Consider the following 14,630-nt stretch of genomic DNA (forward strand, 5'->3'; position numbering starts at 1 on the left):
TCGCCCGCTACCAATACTCTTGTCCGATCCAGCACGTGCTGTCTTGCAGTCAGCTCGTAGTGCTGGGGAGATAAGTGAGGTTCTTGTTTCACGCAATCTCCGGAAGTCGCACAGGCTTACCTAACGCAAGGCAGTGCTCCCCCATTAACGCCAACTTGGGGCATTGTTTGTTTTAATTAGTAATTTGCGTGATAACCAAACAACAAGTCACGATTAGATTATTTTGAAAGGAACAGTTACATTAATAGTTAATAATTCTTAAAAAGAAGAAACAGTTATAAATGAAATGTCCCAAGGCGATTTGGAGCAAATTTACAAAAATGGTTCATCACGGTGGTTAATCGTGGCGGTTAATGGTTGCAGATAACCAGTAAGTCTGATTAAGTGGAGAATGCATCTCGTTTTATATACGTTCTGACACTAGAAGGAAAAGGAAGAAAAACATTCCAATATGGTCCTGCTTAGTTAGCAGCAACACTTCCTTCACATCCACAGATAAACTCTGCGAAGCAGCAAGGGCATAGCAAAATATCTACCTGCTCGGTAGATGGAATTTGTGCGTTGAAACTGACAACCTTCAATTGAACTTGCATCATCTCAGTTTCACAAAAATCAGCTACCCCTCCACGAAAATTGACAAGCTCATCCTCACTAGTGCAAAAAATAGGAACATCCCTTCCGTACACAATGTCCTCTGCACAGTGAGATTTAGGGGTGGGCAAGTGAAGTTTGTCCCTGCAGAGGCAATAAGAGGTCATGCCAAGGGATTATTTTCTTCGACCAGCGAAAGTCATTGAGAAAGATTACTTCACAATCTTGAGCTTCTACCAAGCAAAACTTGTTGTTGCAGGGTTGCTGAAGGTGTGCAAAATTGAATTTAGTGGATTAAGGATGAATGTCTTCCCACAATTTGCAGGCCCTTTAAGCAAGATGTTGCAATATTTTCCATGACTTTTGACGAGATTTCTGACGGCTTCTGTGAAATCAGCCTCTGGAATAGAATTTCTTTGAAGGATATCTTTGGCAATGGTAAGCCCATTCTCGTCCCCATAGCCCTCTTCGCTTCTGTAGGCCGGTGGGGCCTTGGCACGAGAATCAAAGGGCTCTGGGGACATAGGACTTTTGAATTAATTCAAATTTTTTTGATTGGCTGTTTGAAAAAAGAAATCTTGAACAGAAGTCAGAATGTTCATGCACATTGCTGGCAAGAAAATTGATGTCAAGTTTGTTGGCAGAAGTTAATGTTTAGTGAAGCTAGGCCCAGGCCTTGGCTGATTTCAACCTCATGTTCGCCATAAGCTCCGTTGGGGGCATTTCGCTTGGTACGTTCATCTCCGCAATTGGTTCTGTATGCATGGCTGTCGTTCACCAGGTTTTCTTGTCCGTTTTTCGCTGTTTTTGCTTGGTTTGCTCACTATTTCAATTGTTAAGCTTCACGTAAACCTAGACGATGGCATCTTCAAACAGCATGACCATTTTGCCCGTCCAGATCTAACAGGACTGAACTCTATATCAACTCCACTTGCCACTAAATGTTCGAGGGATTCGTTCTGCTAAATAAGCAGAAATATGACATCATTTTTCTTCAAGAAACATATTACACCATGGAAGTTGAAGATACCTGGAGGACACAATGGCAAGGTAAGCTTTTTTTTCTTCACATAGTACTAATCATAGCTGTGGAGGAGAAGTGACTTAGATTTTAATTTAAAATCTGTTGAAGTAGATGTTCAAGGTTGCTATGTTGTAATGGAAGCTGATGTGCAGGGTTGAAATTTTTTACTCGTAAATATTTCCACGGCCAATAAGGTGCAAGAACAATGCCACTTTTTTGATAATCTAAATAATATCATTGAGAATTTCATTGTTGACAAAGAACAAAAGATAGTTATGGGAGGAGATTTTAACACTGCATTTGATTCTGATCTCAACTGCTCTGGTGGTAACCCTTCTCAAAAAGATTTCAGTTAAAAATATCCAAGATTTACGCCTAGACTATGATTTGGTAGACTTATGGAGAATAAGGAATCCTGAAACTAAACATTTCACTTGGAGGCAAAAAATCCATTAATTCAGAGAAGATTAGATTACTGGTTAATAAGCGATGTCTGTCAAGAGGATATCGAAAAGCCCGACATTATTTCATGGATCAATTCCGACCATTCGGCAATTGTTCTCCATTTTAATAATATAGACAGACAAAAGCACGGCCTTTTGCTTTGGAAATTCAATGCGACGAGAATGAGACGAGAACGCCTCAAAGCAAAATCATCTCGATATGATCAGTAGCTTGCTGGAAAACAAGTTGAAAACACTGGATGGACTTGATGACGAAATAAATTCATTATGTCCTCTGGAGGACATTACTAAAGAGATCGAAGAATCAGAAGAGATAGTAGCACAGATTATCGACTGTCAAAAGCAAATTGAAGAATCAAGGAAAAGCGTTGACCCACAACAAGTACCGCCTGTATTCATGACGTCATCCGCGGTCTACGTTCAACCCAATCAACACAATACAACAGCAATCAATTCTGTGAAACCACGACTTCCAAAGTTATCACTTCCGAAATTCAGAGGCAACGTTACAAAATGGCACTCTTTCTGGGATTCCTTCAAATCCGCCATTTACGAAAACAGCGATATCTCAACTATCGACAAGTTCAATTATCTAAATTCTCTACTAGAAGGAAATGCCACAAGGACCGTGCAAGGTCTTACACTCACAAGTTCAAATTACAATGCTGCCCTGGAAATGCTACAGATTATCATATCAGCGCACATGGATGAGATTTTAAAGATTCAGCCATGTATTGAAGGAGGACATCTTGGTCCATTACAATATGTTTACGATAAAGTCAGCACGTTAGAGGTTTGGCTTCGATGGGTGTTTACTCAAAGGAGTATGGAAGTCTTCTCATTCTGAATTCTGATCATTGTGTTAGAAAAGGGACTGTGTGACTGTCACGCGGTGGAAGTGAACTTTGTTCCTTACTGTTCTCGTTGCTTAGTGATAAGCTGTAATCGCGTGATGTAAGTTTAGGATTTCAAAAAGCCGTGTGCGAGTCGTGTGAGATGTAGCAATTGTAATCTTCCTAATTTCCTATGAGTTGGGACATTAAAAATAGTGAAGTGATTCAAGTCTGTTGGTCATTCAAATGTGAAGATTATCGGGAAAATCTCTTGTGTTAGAAGACTGTGAACAAAAAGGACAACAATCAGATCTGACGCCGGGATTTCACAATGGAGAAGCTGCCCGCGGATTTAAACATACAACTACCATTGCTTAACTTTACCAAGGATAAGAGTGAAGGAATCATCGCAAAGGAAAACGTGGAAGGTGTGGAATGCCAACTTCAGTCCTTGAGGTCTATCGTAACGAGTGGAGGAATTTAAGCTTCAAATCGAAAAAGCAAAAATCGTGAAGGGAGAGAAACTTGACAACGTGTCACAATGAAGCCTCACAGTTGAAGCCGGGCAAACATCTGAGAACAAGAACATCATGTACTTGCGAAAGTGGTTTACAGAATACAAGCGAAGGGAAAGCCTTTCGGAAAAGGAGGAACAACAAGCCTTTCTAGCACAATCAAGGAAAGATCAGCTTGAGTTTGAACGTACACAACTGGAGATGAGGTTAACCTATGAGAAGAAAATAGAGGAGACAAAAGGAAACCACGTGAAGACCACGGAACCGACCTCGACTCAAGCCGTGAAGACCACCAAACTTCCTAAGCTTGTCATTACAAAGTTTAGCGGTGAACTAGCAGATTGGCCCCGGTTCTGGAGTCAGTTTGAAACCGAGATTGACAAGGCAGAAATAGCTGGCGTGACGAAGTACTCTTACTTAAAGGAACTCGTAGACCTGAAGATACGAAGGGAAATCGACAGTTTGCCCTTTTCATCAGATGGATACAAGCACGTGAAGAACATCCTGACAAGGAAGTATGGCCAAACAAGCGAGGTCGTGAACGTGTTCATGGAGAACATTATGTCTTTGCCTACAATTGGTGGAACACAGCCAGCCAGAAACCACAATTTCTACAAGAAGCTTCTTTTCAATGTACAATCGTTAGAAACAATGGGGAAACTGCGAGGTGAATCGATAAGTGCAGATGACTATTGACAAGCTGCCAGGGATAAGAGGGGATCTTGTGCGAAGACAATTCTTCGCGAGAATGGAATTTCCCAAAGTTGGTGGATGAGCTCCGGAAATGGACGGAAAGAAACCCAATCCAACCTAAGCAAAGTGACAAGCCCTGGCGTGACAAGAATTTTCAAGCCCTACAGCAGAGAGATGGCAGAAATCGGGGATGTGTTTATTGTGAAAAACAAGATCACAAATCGGTTGACTGCAAAACGGTTGCCACTGTGGACAATCGCAAGAGAGTGCTTAGCAGCAAATGCCTGTTTCAATTGCACCGGAAACAAACACAGAGCTGACAATTGCAAGAGCCGTTCCTCGTGCCAGATTTGTCAGAGATATCACACCTCCATATGCAGCAGCCTTGGTAACCAGTTAATGACAGTGACTGCAATGGGAAGACCAACAGTGATCTATCTGGTCGTCGTAGTGGAAGTGCTGGGAGTCGTGTCGTGGGTTGTTAGAAACCTGTGCTGGAAGTTCGTATGCTTCAGCAGCGTTACTTGATTGCTTAAAGATCCGTCCTCATGAACGAGAGGTATGACAGATCAAAATGATGTGAGTGGTTACTAAGCCTGTGGAGATCTTCAAGGTACAGATAAGTTCAGTGAAGGGCAATTTCCTCCTTGAAAAGGACGTGACCATGGTAAACAAAAAACAGCTGTTATCCCTGGAAAACCCTTGCTACCAGCAGGTCCTGGAAAGGTATGGCCACTTAAAGGGAGTGAAGATGGACAATATGGACACACGGGATTTCCTTCCAGTGCACCTTATCTTGGGAGTGTCTGACTATACCAAGATCAAGACTGAAACCGCACCTCTTATTGGAGCCGCTAACGAGCCTATTGCCGAGAAAACCAGGTTTGGATGGACCATTATTTCACCAGGCAAGGAAGTGGATCTGTCTCCAATGTTCCTGACACAAAAATCGACGGTAGCTTACGAAAACTTGTGCAGACTGGACGTACTTAGACTCGTGGATTGTGCAACTGGTGACCAAGACAAGGTGCATTCAGAGTTCAAAGAGCAACTTAGACGAGACGAAGAGGGTTGGTACGAAACTAGCCTTCCATGGAAAGGGAACCACCCACCTCTACCAAGCAACGAAGCAGGAAGTCTTTGCAGGTTAACCAGCCTCGTAAAGAAACTGCGCAGCCAAGGAATTATAGTCCGTTACAATCAAGTGATCCAAGACCAAATCAAGGCCGGAATAGTCAAGAGAGTTAGCAGACCTGCCCCTGGGGAGCACGAGTTCTACATTCCTCACAAGGCAGTGGTACGCGACACAGCAGAAACCACCAAGCTTTGAGTAGTCTATGACACGTCAGCACGGGCCTACTCTGATGCACCCTCGCTAAATGAGTGTTTGTATCCTGGCCCACCTCTTCAGAACAAGCTCTGGAGTGTCCTAGTTCGTTCTCCGTTTCATCCAGTGGCAGTCACAGGAGACATCAAGCAAGCTTTCCTCCAAGTCCGAATCAAAGAGCTAGACCGCAATGCGTTAAGATTTGATTGGTTGAAGGACCCAAGCAGTCAAACAGTGGAGACGCTGCAGTTTACTAGAGCCCTTTTCGGCCTCACGTCATCGCCATTCCTCCTGGGAAGCGTAATTCATCACCTGTTGGAAAGTTGCAGACAAAACTACCTGCGTATTGTCAGCAAGATCAAACAAAGCTTATACGTAGACAACCTGATCAGTGGTGGTCCTACAACTGAAAAGGCAAAAGAAATCAAATCAGCTTCTCAGATCGTATTCGCCAAGGGCACCTTTGAGTTGCATAAATGGCATTGAAATGTGAAAGAGTTGGAATCAGCTACTTCCGAAACAGTCTCGATCGAGGAAGAAACGTACACAAAGGAGCAGTTAAACGTCCCCAGAAGAGAAGGAACCACCCTGCTCGGTTTGCCACGGGACAAGGAAAACAATATTATCAGCGTGAGTTTTCCACAAGAGAAGGCTGACCCCAGCAAGCGGGGAATTTTAAGCAAAGTGGCAAGGATCTACGACCCACTGGGATTGGCCTCTCCTATCTCATTGGGTGGTAAACTCCTCTACTGCAATGGGTGTGACGCCAAGCTAAACTGGGATGTAAGGCTACCAAGCAAGTTGATGCAGAGTTGGATATGATGGGAGGAGCAACTTCCCAAGCAGCTTACAGTCCCAAGGTCTTTAGCAGCCTATCAAGAGGACATTCAGTCAATTGAATTGCATGCGTTTGGTTATGCCAGTAGCAAGGGCGTGGCCACGGCTGTCTATGCTGTAGTTGTTCAAGAGTCGGGCGTCAATCAGGGGCTTGTGGCAGCGAGAGTGAGAGAGTGAGAGTTGGTGTCTGGGCATATGGCGGTGAATCTCTTAGCAAACATGGTCTCAGCCCTGGGTGGATTTCCCCTAATAGAAAGGTACTTCTCGCTAGATAGTACCGTTGCCCTGCACTGGATCAGATCCCCAGGCACATATAAGCAGTTTGTGAGTAACAGAATTGAGAAAATACAAGCACATTTGGAAGTGACCTGGCGGCACGTAGGGACCTCGGAGAACCCTGCTGACCTTGGAAGCCGTGGTGGAGAGGTGACAAATCATCCCTCTTGGTGCAACGGACCGAAGTAGTTGCAGAACAAAGCATGCTGGCCTCCAGTTATTGCGACCAAGGCATCAGATGAATCAATGGCAGAAGAGAAAGCAATGCGAGATGTCTTTGCTGTGGCGATAGCAACTACAGATGAGCTAGACGCCCTTCTTGGAAAGTCTACCAACTGGAAGACGATGAGAATCTGTGCATGGATAATGCGGTTCATCCACAACATTCGTTCAAGGAAGATAGGAAGACTCAAGGGGCCGCTGACAACTGAAGAAACTGACAAAGTGAGACTCTTTTGGGTGAAAAGAGTCCAGACCAGAGCCGCAGCAGATAAACATTATTAAGAAGATCAGTTGCAGCTGAATCTACAACCAAACCAAGACGGCGTATTGGAATGTCGAGGCAGAATCCAAGGACATTTTCCGGTGTATTTGCCCGATAGTCAGCAGTTCACAGAGAAGCTTGTGACACAATTTCATCTCGGAACACTCCACGGGGAGTCGTCAGTACCATGGCAAAGGTTTGAGAGCTGTACTGGGTGCCATGGCTGAGAAGAGTACTTTAAAGACCCACAGATAAGCCGCGTCTTTTTTCCAAAAATCGTCGCTCAAAATTGGGGGTGCGGCTTATCTGTGGGAATATTTGGAAAAGGTGCCGTAAATCTCTGAATTGACACTTTATGGATAAGTATGTCAATAAACATTACATAAAACTACAAGGGAGTACTGGTCATTGCTTTTGCAAGTTTGGTGGCTCCTAAAAGAGCTGTTGTTGATGTAAGTGTAAGCTTATTGTAGAGCTTACATTTGTCGCCGCTTATAGCGTTAAACCTTCTTCATTAGGAGATCCTTCAAGCGGTATATGTTTGCTTTTCTCCAACATGAAAACGTCACGCAGCAGGGAATTTCCATTCTCCCGCAAAGCTGTTTGCAGCGTCGACGACAGCCAGTAACTTCAAGATATCAATCCCCCACGAGCGAGAAAATACCACGCTATTCTCGAGTATTCACGTGGTAGATGGCCCACTTTTTCCTCACCGTTTAGCACTTTGATGGCATATTTGTCGAACTGATTATGTAACTCTCTTAGAGCAACAAATTTGTCTGACATTTGGCTCCCAAATCTCTTTGTAGATGTGATAGCCACGAACAGCAAATGCAAACTCGAACGACTCCATCTTGTTTTGCTTGAGAATACACAAACAAGGCAAACTTATCGTTCTCACCCAAGTCCCACGCGGCTTGGTATAAACCAATTGTGCCAAAATGCATCTTGTTGCTATGCGATGAAATGCCTTATTTGTATCAACTACGTATTAACAAATAAAGACACCGTTACACTGGGCAATGTTTCGTGCAGCTTATCTCTCAATTTTGTTTAGCCATTGCGAGACAAGTTACAGAAATGGTGCTTTGTGTAATACCTGCAAAACTCTTAAAAACATCGGGCTGCTTCCAGTGTCCAGTTTTCCACCTTCCAAGCCGATCGAATGCCTGGTTACTAAGCTACACACGTTCAACAAACACTCCAGCAAAAAGTCTATGGAAAAACAGTGTTGAATGAAGAATTACCTGTCAACAAATTCCAGAAAAAGATCAAACATGTCAAAGATGGTGGAAACGATGTTCATTATATTAAAGCGCTAAAATTGTGGGTAAGACTTTGAAGTATTTTTCGTTTCAATGTTAAAAGTGAGTTTACGTTCGATGAACAAGACTCTTAAAGGCTCGACTTTGGATTTCTCTCAAAAAACTTTTTTTCCAAAATTTGAGTTGTTAAACTCAGGGTGTGGCTTATCTACGGGTGTGGCTTATCTGCGGGTGTTTACGGTAACTAAAAAGATTGTGAAGTCTTGCCATGGATATCAGCGGTTCAGGCCACAGGCTTATACCTCTCCTCCACCAGGGAACCTTCCAAGGGATCGCACAGAGGGCCGAACACCCTTCCAAGTCATTGGTGTGGACTTTGTGGGACCATTGAGGTACCGAAAGAAACCAAAAACTGAAGGAAAGGCATACATCCTACTGTATGCTTGCAGCCTTACACATGCCATGTATGTAGACCTTGTGCCAAACCTTGAGACCACTGAGTTCATCAGAAGCTTGAAGTGTTTCATTGCCCGACACAGGAGGCCACAGGGGATCTACTCTGACAATGGCAAAACACTTGTCAGTGCATCCAAATGGATTCAGCAAGTAATGAAAGATGAGAGGATCTATGGGTTCCTCGCTTCGCAAGGGTTCAAGTGGAAATTCAATCTCAGTCGTGCGCCCTGGTGGGGCGGCCAGTTTGAAAGATTGATCGGGCTGGTTAAAGGATCCCTGTACAAGTCTATAGGAAATGGTCTGCTGTCATGGAAAGAACTCCAAGAAGTGCTGCTAGATGTGGAAGTTGCCCTTAACAACAGGCCACTAGATTATGTGGAGGATGACATCGAGCTGCTTATCCTTTACCCCAAGTTCTCTATTGCACATGCAACCGAACGCACTGCCAGAGTTGGAGCCAAACCACATCCAAGACTATGACTTACAAAAGCGTGCAAAGTACTTGGGCAACTGTAAAGATGCAGTGTGGTCCCATTGGACCAAAGAATACCTGAGGGGGCTCCGGGAGAGACACCGTTTAAAGCACAAGGGTGACAGTACCCATCCAGCGGAAGGAGATATGGTAATTATCAAGTCCGAAGAGAAAAACCGTGCTCAGTGGAAGTTGGGAGTGGTGATTGACTTGATAACTGGCTGAGATGGTGCGGTCTGAGGAGCAAAACTACGCACTCCCAAGTCAGTCATTGAGTGCCCAGTGCAGCATTTATATCCACTTGAACTTACCTGTGACATGACAGCAGCACCAGCAGCTCTGAACCCTACTGTGCCGGCCTTTAGACCACGAAGAAACGCTCAGTTGCTGCCAGAGCTCATATCCAGGAACTTGCACAAATGGATGATGAAAACTAGAGAGACTGCTTTAATTTTGTTTATTGTGATTTTTCATTTTAGCATTGTTTAGTGATCAGATTAAGATAGCCTCTAAGACATTTGCTCTCTCGAGACAAATGGGGGGGAGAGTGTTAGAAAAGGGACTGCGTGACTGTCACGCGGTGGAAGTGAACTTTGGTCCTCATTGTTTTCGTTGCTTAGTGATAAGCTGTAGTCACGTGATGTAAGTTTAGGATTTCAAAAAGCCGTGTGCGAGTCGTGTGAGATCTAGCGATTGTAATCTTCCTAATTTCCTATGAGTTGGGACACTAAAAACAGTGAAGTGATTCAAGTCTGTTGGTTGTTCAAACGTGAAGATTATCAGGAAAATCTCTTGTGTTAGAAGCAATCGGAAGATTCCTGACAATTATGTCCCAACTTCCCAGCGATGTTCGACTACAAATTTCACGCATGTCCACAAATGAAGTTTGGAAAATTGATGAGCTTCTTGACACCATAAAGTCTGAAATTGATGCCCGGGAAGCAAGCGAAGGAGCGAAATCGAGCGCTGTTGAGAATCGCAAGCCTCCTATTAATCCAAATGCGTTGGTCGCAAAGAGCCCCAAAGAGTTTAAAATTCGTTGCGCTTACTGTGGAAGCCTACACTATTCTGCTTCTTGTGACAAGGTGCTCGATTGTGAAAGCCGAAAGAAGATTCTTGCAAACAGCAACCGATGCTTCAATTGTCTACTAAAGGACCACAACAACACTCAGTGTATGAGCGAGAAGAATTGTAGGCACTGCAAGAAATGCCATCATCAATCCATATGTGATCAAGTTCACACAAAGGTAAACCTATCAATGGCTGATGAATCTGCGAGCAGCGAAACAAGCAGTACGACAATGAGTGCAACGACAACTATGATCAATGCGAACGTACAACAACCAAAAACTGTGCTTTTACAAACAGCACGAGCTGTGGCACTCGATGAAACAGGCAAACTTTCGCCTCCAGTCAGGATTCTGTTTGATAGAGGAAGTCAAAGATCTTATGTCACCGAAAATCTTCGATCGAAGCTAAAATTGAAATCCGTTCAACACAAAAGGCTAAATCTCAACACCTTTGGAGAAGCCCGTTACAAATCTCAGAATTGCGACTTAGTTCACTTATGACTCAAACGACCTGGTTCATCTAATGATGAAGTAATCGATATTTCAGCATTAACCCTTCCCATAATCTGTTCCCCGATGCCATCAAGAGTACAAACTAACTTTGTTCATTTGGAAGGCCTGGAATTAGCTGATCAATTCAACGGATCGCACGATACAATTGATGTTCTAGTGGGCTCTGACTTTTACTGGGACATTGTGATTGGAGATATCGTGTCTAGAGATGGGCCAACAGCACTTAGCAGCAAGTTAGGATGGTTGCTCTCAGGTCCCATTAAAGGAGCAAAATGTGACAATTACATTGTTTCAAATCTGATTATTTCTGGAGAATTGCCTGTAAGCGAGACAGATGAAGTTACACAAATCATGCAAGGCTTTTGGGAAACCGAAAGCATTGGAATCAAAGACACCCCCAAATGTCAACAAGCGATCAAACTCGAAGACCAATTTTCAGACATTTCATTCAATGGTAACCTTTATGAGGTTGGGCTTCCTTGGAAGGATGACTGTCAGCCATCCTCAGACAATTGGCGAATGTGTGACACACGTCTTAAGTTCCTACACCGCAAGTTAAAAGTGGAGTCTGCCTTATTGAACAAATATCCTAACATCATTACAGAACAAGAAAGAAACGGAATAATCAAAAAGGTCGATAAAGCCCCTAGCAATGACAGCAATAACAAAGGCATCCATTACTCGCCACATCATGCCGTAGTTCAAAAGGATCATGAGAAAACAAAAGTTTGTGTTGTCTATGATGGCTCAGGGAAGACATTGAAGAATGAACTTTCACTCAATGACTCTTTGGAAGTTGGTCCGAACTACATCCCACACATCTTTGACCTATTGACAAAATTCCAAAGTAGCACAATAGGCCTGTCAGCTGACATAGAAAAGGCTTTCCTAAACGTGGGAATCAAAGAACAACATCGAGACATGCTTAGATTTCTGTGGTTCCAAGATCCATTCGCTGATGAATTGAAGATCGTTCCATTCAGATTCAACCGTCTTGTCTTTGGATTACGTCCTTCACCGTCGGGTTTGGGTGCTACAATCAAGCATCATTTACAACTTCTCACACAAGACGAACTGGAAATTGCACAGTTGCTGGAAAATTTGTTCTACGTTGACGACCTAATTACAGGAGCAGACGATGATCAAAGAGCATTTGTCATCTATCAGAAATCAAAGGAAACGATGTCGAAGGGAGGTTTCAATCTGTGAAAGTGGAATTTGAACTCGAGAACATCGTTTCAGAAAATTGGAAGCTCAGAATTGACAAAGAATTACGAGAATACCAAGAGTGTTGACAAAACGCCTGCAGAGATCACTGCTGAAGATGATGAACCCTACGCAAAGTCAAGCACTGGAATCACTGATTGTACAACAAATGATGATCGCATCGTGAAGATTCTTGGAAATGGAACACTTTAACTGACGAGTTTCTCTTTCACTTCGAAGATCTGTACAATTACAGAAATTCACTACCTGTCAACAAGAGATCAGTGCTCAAGATTACTGCAAAGATATTCGACCCTCTAGGAGTTACGAGCCTTTTCGTGATCAGACTGAAGATGTTTTTTCAAGTTCTCTGCACAGAAAAGTTAGAGTGGGACGAACCACTTCAAGGAGAGCTGAACAAAACATGGAATTTTCTACTTGAAGAGTTGAAATCAATGAAAACAATTCAGATACCAAGATGCTATTTTTCCCATGATTCTTTGATAGTTGAAGTACAACTTCATGCGTTTAGTGATGCTTCCGAGAAAGCTTACATAGCTGTACTGTACATGCGAACGACTTACAGCAATGGTTGAGTTCAAACAAGTCTGGTCACAAGCAAGACAAGAGTAGCACCAATCAAGAAACAGATGATTCCTCGCCTGGAACTACTTGGAGCGACAATTTTGGCACAACTTGGGTCCGCAGTCACTAACTCGCTTACAAAGAAAATTGACTAAGTGGTTTATTGGGTAGATTCAAGAACCATACTTTGCTGGATTAGAAACGAGAAGCTGTGGAAACAGTACGTCCGAAACAGAGTAGACGAGATTCGACAACTGACAAGCAAACGAGATTGGCAACATTGCCCTGGAAACGTAAATCCCGCTGATTTACCTTCACGCGGTATGACCGGAAACGAGATGGTGGAAAGTTCCATGTGGTGGAATGGACCACCTTTCCTTTGTACTTCAGAAGATTGGCCACAAGATCAACCTACCATTGAAGCAAATGAAACCGCACTTGCAGAACTCATCAAGAATCCACCTGAAGAGACACACACGTTAACATCTTCTGAATACACAGTCGAAATCAATCTACTGAACATTATCAACTGTGATCGTTTCAGTAACCTGAACAGCATGTTACGCGTGACTGCCTACATGTTAAGATTTGTCAACAAGATTAAGAGACGTCTGCTGAGGCATGTAGAAGATAACGAAGAAAACGATGAACTGAAAGCAAGTACTTTAGAGCAAGCCGAATCCCTTTGGATACGTACAGTACAAGCAAAAGCCTTTTCCAGTGAGATCAGCAATGTACAGAAAGGACTTGAAGTGAAACCCCACCGAGTTGATCAATTTGCCTGGTACTTTGATGAAAACCACATAATGAGGTGTCGTGGAATAATTAACAACTCTAGCCTGCAACCTGAAAGTAAACATCCAATTTTATTACCTTCAAATCATCCCTTTGTTGAGTTGCTGATCCGTCAAAACCATGAGAAGGTTAAATACAGTGCTGTCAATAACACACTCACCACTATCCGAAAAGGATTTTTGATACTCACAGGGAGACAAGCTGTTAAGTGTGTACTAAGGCGTTGTGTGATCTGCAAGAAACTTGAAGGACTGTCATATCCAACAAGCTATTCTCCAGATTTACCAAGCATCCAAGTCTCAGATGGCCTGCCGTTTACCCATGTAGGAGTGGATTTTGCAGGCCCTGTTAACATTCGAGAGAATTCAGCCTCCGGAAGCGACAGCGAAAAATGCTATATCTGTTTGTTTACCTGTGTGACAACACGTGCGGTACATTTGGAATTAACAAGGAATCTAACTGTAGAATGTTTTCTACTAGCCTTTCGAAGATTCACTAGCCGCAGAGGTCTAGCAGCAACCCTAATCTCAGATAATGCGAAAACCTTTAGAGGAGCATCAAGAGAAATCAAGAAGATAGTGCGATCGAAAGAAGTCCTCCGATATTTAGCAAACAACAGCATGGTGGGGTGGTTTTTAGGAACGGTTGATCCAAAGTGTCAAGCGGTGTATCAGAAAAACCATCGGGAGGACAATGCTGAACTATGATGAACTGGCCACCTCACTGACCGAAGTAGAGTCTGTCATCAACTCAAGATCTTTGACGCACGAAGAGGATGACCAAGATGGAGTGAGCTACACACTTTCTCCTTCCCACCTGATCAATGGCCAAAGAATCATCGATTCACCAAATGGTGGCCACTTTGAAGTAATCAGCACCAATTCATCTTTGACTAAACGAGCCAAACATCATCGACACCTTCAACAGTTTACTAATCGACGGAAGAAGACCTACCTGCTGAGCCTACAAGAAAGGCACACCCAAATTACCAGAAATCACAAGGGAGCAGAAATTGCAGTGGGTGATGTTGTCATCCTTAGGAACGATTCCACTCCAAGAATGTTTTGGAAACTAGTGTTAGACGAAGAACTATTGCCAGGCAGAGATGGAATTGTAAGAGCCGCTTGAGTGAAAGTAGCGAATGCAGAACGAAATCCCAGGATTTTCACAAGAAGTGTTAAACACTTAGTTCCACTAGAATTAAATGCAAATAGTCAAACCAAG

The 14,630-nt window shown here is 43.3% G+C and overlaps 1 pseudogene; it reads left to right on the forward strand.

Moving 5' to 3' along the window:
• The first annotated feature begins 3,502 nt into the window (after positions 1-3,502).
• Positions 3,503-9,674, forward strand: LOC149099780 (uncharacterized; annotated as a pseudogene).
• Positions 9,675-14,630: the final 4,956 nt, after the last annotated feature.

This window comes from Orbicella faveolata, unplaced genomic scaffold, assembly GCF_042242905.1.
Source record: "Orbicella faveolata isolate gen_17 unplaced genomic scaffold, um_ofav_v1 contig_46, whole genome shotgun sequence".
NCBI lineage: Eukaryota > Metazoa > Cnidaria > Anthozoa > Scleractinia > Merulinidae > Orbicella > Orbicella faveolata.